Genomic DNA, 10,494 nt, shown 5'->3' with positions numbered 1-10,494 from the left:
ATTCTGAGTGAGGTTAGCCTGGCCCAAAAGACCAAAAATCGTATGTTCTCCCTCATATGTGGACATTAGATCAAGGGCAAACACAACAAGGGGATTGGACTATGAGCACATGATAAAAGCGAGAGCACACAAGGGAGGGGTGAGGATAGGTAAGACACCTAAAAAACTAGCTAGCATTTGTTGCCCTTAATGCAGAGAAACTAAAGCAGATAACTTAAAGCAACTGAGGCCAATAGGAAAAGGGGACCAGGAACTAGAGAAAAGGTTAGATCAAAAAAAATTAACCTAGAAGGTAACACCCACGCACAGGAAATCAATGTGAGTCAATGCCCTGTATAGCTATCCTTATCTCAACCAGCAAAACCCCTTGTTCCTTCCTATTATTGCTTATACTCTCTCTACAACAAAATTAGAAATAAGGGCAAAATAGTTTCTGCTGGGTATTGAGGGGGGGAGAGGGAGGGGGTGGAGTGGGTGGTAAGGGAGGGGGTGGGGGCAGGGGGGAGAAATGAACCAAGCCTTGTATGCACATATGAATAATAAAAGAAAAAAAAAAAAGAATATTTTCCAATGAGTTTAAAAGAACATAGTCAGTCATTGCTATTAATTGTCATGGGTATCATTGGCCCCATGTGCTCTGTGTGATAACATTTACTATTTATTTAATGCATTAGTAAATTCTCATAAATACAAAGTTTTCTGTTTTCTACTGTGCTATTGCAAATTTCATTTTGATATGTTAGTTTTTCATATAAAAAAATTCCAAAGCGTGAGTATTAAAGAGTTTATTTATTTATTTTTATTTTTTATGTGGTGGTAGTGGGGTTTGAACTCAAGGTCTTCTTAAGCATGTGCTCTACCACTTGAACCACTCTACCAGCCCGTCTTACACCTTTTAAATAATATGTACAATGACCTTTTTGTTGTGTAGAGGTAAGAGAAAGAATTCAGGCATTTTGAACATAAATATAATTGTCACACTTCTCCATGAGAAGAATAATATTGCTTTTGTTAAGAATATATTAATTGATCCATTTTCATGAATAAGAGATGTCATTCATGTCTAACGCTTATAATAAAAGTTAATTCTGGGCGTGGCATGGCAGTGCATATGTGTAATTCCAGCTACATGGGAGATGCAGGTAGGAGGATGGCGATCCAAGACCTGCCCCAGGGAAAAAAGTGCAAGGCCTTCTCTTAAAAAATAAAAATCAAGAAAGGTCTGGGCATGTGACTCAAGTGGTAGAGAGCTTACCTAGCAATTGTGAGATCCTGAGTTCAAACCCCAGTACAGCCAAAAACTTTAAAAAATAAGAAAATAAAAATTCATTCTGGGCTAGGGAAGTAGCTTAGACCTAGAGCACTTGCCTAACATGCATGCACAAGATATTGAGTCCAGATTCCATCCCTGGCACCAAAAATGATAATAATTCTGACGTTTGAAATGCTTTTTTTTCTATTTTACAAAGAGATCTCCTACAGATACAATTTTAAAGCAGAAATCAAGACAGAGAAAAGCAGCACATATCTAATTCTCTTACAGCTGTGATAGGCCACATGAGAATCCATCCTGAACCCTAAATGGCAACGGCTGGTTAAGCATGTTAGCAGCATTTGACATGGGAAGAGTGACTGTAAGAGGGACTCGAGGTGATAATTAAAACCAAACTTATATGCACACATCACCCACTGCAAAGCCCACATTCCCCATGCTCACTCTTACACCTGCTGACATTCTCCTCATTTTCTTTTCATATACTGCTGGAAACACATAGGAGAGACGAAGGAATATGCATTTTCAGAGTAACTAAAAAATTCATTCTATAGAATCTTTGACTGTTCTTCTTCCACAACTGGTTTTTACATAAACTATTTAAATCCCTAATATAACCCAGAACAAACATCTCAGTAACATTAAAAATATATGCCAAAAAATATGTATATATATATATATATATATATATATATATATATATACATGTGAGCATAAAGACAGCATTTAAAGAACCAAATAAAAACACAAGCTCTGACTATAAAAGTGAATTAAAATGGTATTGTCAATGTACTGAGGTAAATTTGCTACCTTCTAGTTGTCCACCTCTTTTATAAGGTAAATTATTTATAATTGAAAAAATGTTACCTTATTCTGCCAGGAAAGATGAACTGTCTTAATATCCTTCAGATTCCCTCTGCAGCTGTGTTTCGAGATCAGGATAATGCAAGGTATTTATATGTGTAGATGCTAATGATAGGTAATGTCAGTACATCTAAACAAATGAGTTCTGATGACCCTCATTTACATATGATGGGACAGGAGTTTCTTTGGCAGGTCAGCACTTTCTTTTTTTTTTTTTTTTTTAAATTTTTTTTTGGTGGGACTGGGGGTTAAACTCAGGGCTTTGTGTTTACAAAGCAGGCACTCTACCACTTGAGTCACTCTTCCAGTCCTTTTGGTCTGATTATTTGGGAGATGGGGTTTTGAGAACTATTTCTTTGAGCTAATTTTCCAGGTGGGCCTTGAACCACAATCTTCCTGACCTCAGCCTCCTAAGTAGCTAGGATTACAGGTATAAACCACTGGTACCTGGCTAACACCTCATTCTTTGTGAGACTAATACCCTATTCCTGTTTGATTATTATACATTTCTGTGATTATTCATAGCATGAATAATTCTTTCAGGAGACTCTAGGGTTTTCTAATGAATAATAAGAAGTGCAACAATTAGAAAAGTACCATAATGTAGTACTTTGGATAGAAGATGTATCTTCAGAATTTCAAATTAGAAGACAAAATAATTCCACTGAAATCTGCATGAAGTGTGCAATTTCAAAGCCCATTCCCCAATCTCATTGGGTTGGGAGTCAAAGGATTTTGTACAGCTAAGTAGAGGGAGAACTAGACTGTGTCCTGTCCATACTCAGTGCTGCCCATGTTGCCTCCAGCTGGTGAAGAGCAGTTATCATCCAGGGCTTTCCTTTCCTCAGAGTCCAGCCACAGGAATAAGAAACTCATCCCTTTTCAAGTAAAAAGTCATTTGTGTCCAGTATGTGTAACAAGGTAAACATTCATCTTCTTTCAGAGAGGTCTTCCACTCTCCTCTTCTGTAGGCTCCCTTCTAAGGTCCTGACAGCTTAGTTTGGTATCTGCAGTATTTTTACCAAAGACTCGGTTATTCAGCCTTCAGCCACATCCCTGTGGGGCATCAGTAGCTCAGCCAGTCAGTTCCTTGCCATGCCCAATTCCTTTGCACAATGTTTCTTCAGAGGAAGCTGAAGCATATGTAGCAGTAGGGACTAGAGAGTGTGGTTCTGGTCCTGTTGTGAGGGGAGCAAACGCAGAAGTGACTTTGGGAATGCAAGGGCAACAAATAACAGAAGAATGTGAAGGGAACAAATGGCAGAAGTGACTTTGTCTTAGATAAGAGGGACAGGAGGGCATCCTTAAAAGTAAACATCTAAGGAAATGTGAGGAACAGGCCTCTCACCCACCTAATAAAGTACAGTGATCTCTCTCCTAGATAAGAGAGACAGGGGAACATCTTTAAAATAAACAGCCAAAGAGATGCAAAACAGGATCCTCAAGGAAAGTAACACAGAAACCTCCCAGCAGGATAGCAAAAGGAAGTTATAAAACGTAAATGGTGGAGCTCACGGCCAGGGCAAACTGACCAGACCCTCCTGGAATGTCCAGTTCAATAAGGAGAGGGACACGGATAGGTGCCAACCAATGACAAATGTAGTTTCAAGTTAAAATAGCTGGACCTCTTAAGTCAGGCATTGCCTTATATCATCTAGTCTTCAGCCTTTCTTTGTCTTAGCACTTTCACTAAGTCCTATCCCTCAGGGTGCTTTGCTATCTTTTCAATAAACTTTGTGCTTGATTTACTCTTCACTCCTGGTTCAGGAGTCTTGAATCATCCATTTTGCCAGGACACGAACTCAGGATTAACCATCCAGTATCACTGCTTAGGACAGACCTAGGTTAGGACAGCTGAACAATGAGAGGCTTCCTCTACATCCCCTTTTAGAAGCAGGTGTGATGCAATCAGTGTAACAGAAAAGTCTCGAATGGTTGAAATTTTTGGGTTTTTTGTTTTATTTTGTAACACTTGGGAAATCCACTAAATGATACCAACTATTCTGTCATGGGCATGTATTCTCTGTGTGTTTTTTAAGTGGATTTAGGCTGGTGTCTAAGCCACCAGTTGGTCACTTGCTAGAACAGGCAGAACAGCTAGTTTTCTTAAAGCTTAGTAGGTATGACTAAGTCCAGAAGCTGGCCTAATTGTTAATCTACATTCCCTTCAAAATAAAAAGAATGAAGTACAATTAATTTTTGAATAAAATTCATTAAATTTTTTAAAATAGTGCATTTTATAACCAACACATGCCCCTTTTGAAAATTTGGACCATATAGTAAAGAGCTACAATTTATCAGTTTCACTTCTATGTAAATCTAAGAGAATTGGAAGCATATAGCATGATTAAAACTTGCACATGAATGTTCACAGCATATTTTTCATAATGACTAAGGTGGAACCAACACGAATACCCATCAACTGATGAGTGGATGAACATATGGGATATTCTCAACAGAATTCAGTAACTGATACATGCTACAGTCTGGAGTACATTGGAAACAACTATGCAAAGCCAAAAAGGAACAGATGCAGAGATCTCACATCATATGACTATATTTACATGAAATATTCAGAATAAGCAAATCCACAGAGGCAGAAAGTAGATTAGTAATTGCCAGGAGCTGGGTAGTAGAGAGAATGGAGAGTGACTACTAAGAAGTTTGGGGTTTCTTTATGGGGTGATGAAAATATTTTGTATTAGAAAGAAGGATACACAACTCTGTGGATGTACTAAAGACCACTCAGCATTACGCACTGCAAATTATCTCAAGGAAATTTCTTTAAGAAAAACTTATATTCACACATATTAGTGAAAAATACACATAGGAATGAAGCACAGAATCTCAATCATAGAGGTGACCATTGGTAACTTTTGATGCAATTCTACTAGTCCTCTATGTACATATTATTATGTGGCTGAAATTACTTAGTAGAGTCTTGCTTTATTAGGTCCTTCTCACTCTAAAGGCAACCCACTTTCAGTCTATTGAAAGAATATTCCTTTTCTAATAAACTTCACTATTTTACTAAAATACAGATATAGCAATGAACTATAAACCCTTTGTGAACACTGATTTTAATAAATTCTGGAGTTTATTGGATGACAGATGAGAATATGAAAAAAGAAGAAAGGGTGTGATGGAATACAGCAAAGGACCAAGAGTGATTATCTTGCCTGTTACCAGGGACCACTGTTTGCATGCCTGATCAGATTCTTATCTGTAAAGAAATGTGTAGATCTTTGCTTGTCAGTCATGGCAGAGAAGTTCACATCATGGTGGCCAGGAAGCATGGAAAGGGAACAGGAAAAGTCCAGAACACACCCTCAGTGACCTACTTCCTCTAACTAAGCCCCACCTTCTGAAGCTCCCAGAACCTCTCAAAATAGCACCTCCAGTTGGGAACCAAACATTCAACACATGAGCCTATGGAGGAAAATTTATATTCAAACCATAATAAGATCTCAGCTTAAATGTCAAATGATAAATTTTCTCCATATAAAAATTCTTCTTAAAATAAATAAAAGGATAAATAATAACTCAATAGAAATACAGACTAAGAACATGAATAAACAGTTTGCAGAAAAAACACAAATGGTTTACAAATTGACAATATTTAAAACGCATGTAGACTTCAAGCCAGCAATTCTACTTCTATGAATTTATCTTGCCAATGTAGTACAAACAGCTAAACAAAAATGGACAAGAGTGTTTACCACACTGTTGTTTATAATTATTGAAAGTTTATCTTCTATCAGTTGAAGACTTTATGGTAATTCAGAAAATGGGATACACTAAACTAGCCATTTAAAAGAATGAGGTAGATTTATGAAAAAATTAGCAACACATGGTGTTAGGTAAAAAACACAAAGGACCGATCATATAACTTCACATGCACTTCAAAAGAAATATGTACCGATGTATTTACGTGTGCCGTTAAACACTGCTGGAAGGAGTCAGAAGCTGCTAACAAGCTTTCTCTCTGGAAGAATAGTGATGTTTCAGTAATTTTTTATATTGTCTGAATTTTTAGCACATACTAAAATACATGTCATTAGTTGCAAATGTGTTTAGTACATTTTAAAAGATTCTGTTTATCTGTAAAAGTGAGGATAATTTGTTGAGTATTGTTAAGGAGGCCACTTTAGAATAAAGATCTCCAACATTTCGATTGCTAATGTTCCAAGAATGACTTTGGATCCTAAAAAATACCTCCTCTCCCCAGTTCCAAGGCAAACGACACCAAACTACTCATTGCTGCGCTTCAGTTCTGCGTCATTTTCCTCTGTATCTTTATAAGAAATCTCTCTTTACTTGAGTTAACAGGGGTCGGTTCCTTTCAATCAAGACCCAAGTTAAACTACACATATATTTTTTAAATGGTAATTTCTGTTCTACTGAGATGTTTTCTGAGTTTGGCTATAGAGAATCTACTATTGTATTAATTAGTCCCCAATTAACCTATATCTAAGAAGACACTTGTTGATCAGTAAGGGTTATGAAAACAATGTTCTCCAAGTAAAATGAGGAAAGTGAAAAATTGAGACACTCAATAAATATGAGAGGATAAATGAAAACCATCTTGCAGTCTCCCTCTCCCCCGAGAGGAGGTTGGTGGAGAGAATGACAACAAAGATGGTGAGAGCAATGAGAATGTTATTAGAAAGAAATCTAGGCTGGGTTGGAGAGATACCCTAAAAGTAGCCAGGTGCTAGTAGCTCACGCCTGTAACCCTAGCTACTCAGGAGGTGGTGATCAGGAGGATCACGGTCCAAGGCCAGCCCAGGCAAAATGAAAGTGAGACCCAATCTCAAAAAATACCCAACATGGGGGCTGGTGGAGTGGCTCAAGTGGTTGAGTGCCTGCCTAGCAAGTGTGACCCTGAGTTCAAATCCCAGTACCACACACAAAAATTCTAAAAATAAAATTATAATATGATCCTGCTATACCACTACTGGGATTATATCCAAAGGAGTGTAAGTCAGAATACAATAGAGATACCTGCACCCCATGTTTATTGTAGCACTATTGATAATAGCCAAGTTCTGGAATCAGCCTAGATGCCCATCAATCGATGAATGAATAAAGAAAATGTAGCATAAATACACAATGGAGTATTATTCAGCCATAAGGAAATAAGCTCACGTCATTTGCAGAAAAATTGGTGGAAATGAAGACCATCATATCAAGCAAATAAACCAGACTTAGAGAAAGATAAATGTCACATATTTTCTCTCATATGTGAAATCTACACTTTTTAAAAAAAAAACAACAGAATAAAAAAGTGCTTATTTGGGAAAAGGAGGGGCACCTATGGGAGGACGAAGGAGGGGTAAGAGAAGATAACAGAGGGGTGCATATGATCAAAGTACATTAAATACTTGTATGAAAATATCATTATGAAGTCCATTATTTTGTACAGTTAATTAACCCTAATAAGAAAGTGAATGGGGAAACAATGGAGAGGAAGGCAAAAGAGGAGAGAGGCAACATGAGAAGGGATCCCCCAGCCATTGCTGGCTTTGAAGATGGAAAACAGGGCTAAGTGATTCGAAGGGTGCATAAGCAGGAAAAGGCAAGGAGACAGAGTCTCCTCCAGAGCTCCAGAAGGGAACAAGCCCTGCAACAGTAGCCCTGTGAGACCCGTGTTGACTTCTAACACCCACAAGTATGAGAATACAACCAAGTTGTTTGAATCTACTAAGTTTGTGGTGATTTGTTATAGCAGGTAGGACACAAACACAGTCTACCAGTCCTAGAGCACATGCTTTGTGATTCTTAATCCGCTTTTTTTTGTGTGTGGTCCAAGTTTAGGGGGCCTTGCTTAAAACATGGCTTTAAATCCATTCAGAAGGTGGATTTAAAGAATGTAAGAAATACTGGTAAAACTTCATCTTAGTATCTCATTTTTCTAAAATATGGCAAGCAAATACTGCCTCGAATCAAAGTATAACAGTGACTAGGAATTACAAAAAATCAAATTTTATTCCAGAAACATTTTTTTGTTTGTTTGCTTTTGTGGGAATGGGGTTTGAACTCAGGGCTTCGTGCTTGCAAAGCAGGTGCTCTACCATTTGAGCCATACCTCAGTCCATTTTACTCTGGTTATTTTGGAGAGGGCGGGCAGTCTTGTGAACTGTTTTCCCTGACTGGCCTCAAACTGTGATCCTCCTGATCTCAGCCTCCCAAGTAGTTAGGATTACAGGTTTGAGCCACTGGTGCCCAGCTTCCATAAGAATTTTAAGTGAATTTGGTCAATGTGTTATCATGTTATTCTTCTGCCAAGCTCTGTTATGCTTGTTGCCTACTTCCAAATTTACTTTTTCATAAAAAAAATTAACTTACAAAAATTTTTTTATTTTTAAAATCCTTCTTATCTCAACATCCAGTGTATGCAGTCAGTATTGTGAGCATTTCCTGTGAATGAGGCACATCAAATCTCCTTTCCCTTCCATGGGATAAGTCAGCAGCCCAGGGGTTCGAAAGGTGACAGCTAGCCCTTGGTTCTGTGTTCTTACATAAGGGCAAATTAGCCTCACACTTGGAACAAACACACAGGCTTAAGTATAGTGGTTAAAAATGGTATTTAGCTCAGAAACAAGTGTCTCCACTTTGTAATAAAAACCTTGGAGTCTTTGATGTTTTTTGACAATAACTACAGCCTCTTTGTCTCCAATTTATGATTTTTGCTCTGGTTAAGATAAATACAAAACAAAATGAAGGTCTACCCTCAAAGGTAGAACCTTTCAATATGACTGCACACAAGACTTACTTTTACAAATAATTGTTGACGCTCAGGTCATGCCTACAGAAATTCCAATTTAATTGATCTGGGTGGGGTCCAGGTATCGATATTTTTAAAAACACTTGCCTCCCCAGACGACTCTACTGTGGAGGACCACTGTTGTAAGGGTGACTTTCCCATCTCCTTGCATCTTTGAGGTTGGAAGTCCTTGAGAATTCCTGCAGCTGGAGTTTGCTAAGATATCATAGTATTATAGGACAAGCAGCAGGCACTCTGTTCATGCTACATGTTACTTCTAGAATAGGAGAGCAGACAGAACATCTCACTCTTTTGATTAGAGTTCAGGATGGCCCAGTTTCCCAAAACTCGGGAAATGGACACATACTGCAGAATTGGTACAGATCTCTCAGAAAAGAGATACAGTAATGACAGCCTAAAATGTGCACTTGTCTGAATTTCCGGTATAGGAAACATCTGTTAGTAAATACAGCTGAGGGTCCTCGTTGTTGCTCTCCTGAGATGGATAATGACTCACTAGCTGGAGTAGGACACGCTTTGAGAGCTGCTGTTCTGGGGTGGTTTTGACAATACAGCTCACATATAGTTGAGTCTTGCCCTTCCACCCCCCAGATCTGTTTTCACTTGCTGATAGGTAACAGTGTCAACCAAACAAAGAAAACTGGAATTCCAACACTGCTATCTGTTCCACCCTCGGGTTTTCCATATGCCCTGTCATTGAAGATGGGAAATGCAGGGGAAAATGATTGAAATAAGAATACCCTCCCCATCCCAGACTGTAAGGAAGGCTCTATCCAATAGGCAAAGCAAAAACTCCCTATTGAGGCCCACTGAGGACCTCACATTACCTGGAGCCATAGATGTAAGCGGGGAAGTGGAGGACTCCGCTGGTGTGGGAAGCATTTTCAAGGGGACTTGCCCTAAAACAAGAGCAATCAGAACAGGAAAAAGAAGCAGCACCCTCAAATAGCATTCTATTTGCCTGTCTAAAGAGATAGCCCTGGGCTGATGTGAAGAGCTACTGTGCAACAAGACACTGTCTGCCCGTGAGTAAGATTTGCATTTGATGCAGGCACAGTACAGTACTCAGTGCCGTTACTGTGGGGATTCCAGAGGCAAGTGACCCAGAAATGCCTAATGTGCACTGCAGAGGACAACACAAGTCTGACAGTGGTGGCTCATACAAAGTGTGGCGTTTTACCAGCATCATCACCTCACTCAGGAGCTTGCTAGAAAAATGCTACTGAACGTGCTTTAATTTTAAATTTTGGTAAAATATATATAGCATAACATTTACCATTTCAAGCATGTAAATTCAGAGCATTAAGTACGACCACGTTGAGCAACCTCCCCACTCTATCTCATAAGGTTTTCATTTCCTACGCCGAAACTCTGTACCCTAAATGACCTTGGAAACAAGATCTCCTGGTGATTCATAGGCATGTCAAAATTTGGGAGGCTCCAGGCTTAGGGGACTTATTGGTTTGATAAACACAACCACAGCTTACTGTGTGATTAATGCTGTGCCAAGCATTCTGCATGCCCTGTCTCATTTGAGCCTCCTGAAACCAGAGGGCTAGGCCAGAGGCCC

Source organism: Castor canadensis, chromosome 9, assembly GCF_047511655.1.
Source record: "Castor canadensis chromosome 9, mCasCan1.hap1v2, whole genome shotgun sequence".
Taxonomy (NCBI): domain Eukaryota; kingdom Metazoa; phylum Chordata; class Mammalia; order Rodentia; family Castoridae; genus Castor; species Castor canadensis.
Note: the sequence above shows the minus strand (reverse complement) of the source record.